The following is a 1,697-nucleotide window of genomic DNA, read 5'->3' as shown; positions in this document are numbered from 1 at the left end:
CCATTGCTGTTTTTGTATGACTGGTAAATTAAGACTAGTTTTCATATTTTTAAATGGCTGGAAAAAATGAAAGGAAGAATAATACCTTGTGACACATAAAAATTATATGAAATACAAAGGTTGCTGCCCATAAATAAAGTTTTGCTGGCACACCAGCCATGCCAATTCATTTCTGGCAGAGTCAAGCCCACAAAGAAAAATATTGACCCTTTAGTCCTTTACGGAAACAGTTTGCCACCCTCACCTTTAACTTACTGTGCTTCTTTTTGCCTGCAAGTGCTTCTCCCTGCCTTATATTCCCACCTCCATGGCCTGGCTAACTCCTACCCTTCTTCTGCTTCAAGTTCCACCTAGAAGAATTCGCTATTGGCTACGTAAGGCGAGGTGCCCTTGCCGTCACCTTCTATAGTCCCCTGGTGTCCATCATCTTGGATCTTAGCAGCACACATCTCCTGATTTACAAGTACATGTTCCAGCATCTCCTCCACTGCATACTGATTTGTGCGTGCTGTGCTGAGGGTGTGTGGTTATTCCAGCTCCCAGCCCAGTCATCGGCCTGGTGTAGGCGCTCCAAAAGTGATTATTGAATGGATGAATATGTCTCTGTGCTAAAATTAAATAGGCTTTCAGTTAGATAAACTTTAGAACTCAACTTTGTGGCCAACTGGTATAACTCAGTTTACATTCCTTCTTTTTCAGAGACTGGAAAAAAAAGAGCAATGCTCCTACTGACCTTAAGCCTCAATGTTTCCAATCTAGACTAAATCAATCCAAAGAGAAAATGTTTTGCCTTCTACATGTCTATATATATATGTGTGTGTGTGTGTGTGTATATATATATATATATATATATGTTTTACTTAGCACAGAGCACTGATTAAGGGATGGGGCTTTGTTAATAGTCTGGTAGTTGAAGATGGGAGAGGAGTCCATGCAGCCACACACTAGTGGGGCAGGGGCGGGGTGGGAGTTGAGAGTGGGTGTGTGAGCCCACGCTGCTAATGGAGCCAGTCCTTACAGGTTCCCAGTACACACACTGCAGCCTCAGCAGGCCACATCAGGTCAGGCTACTCAGGCTAAGCATTCTGGGTACATTAGAAGAAAAGACTCTTCTTTCAGTAATTGCCAAGGACTATATTTGCTTAGTAGACTTCTAGCGGGTTAGTGATGTCACTGTCCATAAAACACCAATAGTGGAGCTATTTCTTGAAGCTCCTGGACTTTCCTCCCATGGTTTCAGGATGCTGGCTGTGGTGGTGCAGGCCCAGCTGGCACTTCCTCCACAGGACACGGCTGGATATTGAGAGGCTTGCCTCCCAAATGGACTGTGGACCAGAAATATTGGCACAAGGTGGTTCTAACTGGCTGTCAGCAGCCTCAGCGTTTCTTAAATCCCTGTGGTTGAAATTGCTTGTCCTTACTTGTAACATGGAGTGTCAGTATGCTGAAATTAAAATGCTTAGGTAGCTTGTCTTTTTAAAGCATTTTTAATAGTGGTAAAATACACATAACACAAAATTTACCATCTTAATATCTTAAATATACAGTTCAGTAGTTTAAATATATTCACATTGTTGTGTAACCAATTTACAAAACTTTTTCAAAACTGCGAAACTTGCCAAACTTGTAAAACTGAAACTCTGTTCTCATTAAACAACAACTCCCTATCCTCCTTCCCCAGTCCCTCACAACAACAA

The sequence above is a fragment of the Canis lupus genome, chromosome X (assembly GCF_011100685.1).
Source record: "Canis lupus familiaris isolate Mischka breed German Shepherd chromosome X, alternate assembly UU_Cfam_GSD_1.0, whole genome shotgun sequence".
Classification (NCBI taxonomy): Eukaryota; Metazoa; Chordata; class Mammalia; order Carnivora; family Canidae; genus Canis; species Canis lupus.
Note: the sequence above shows the minus strand (reverse complement) of the source record.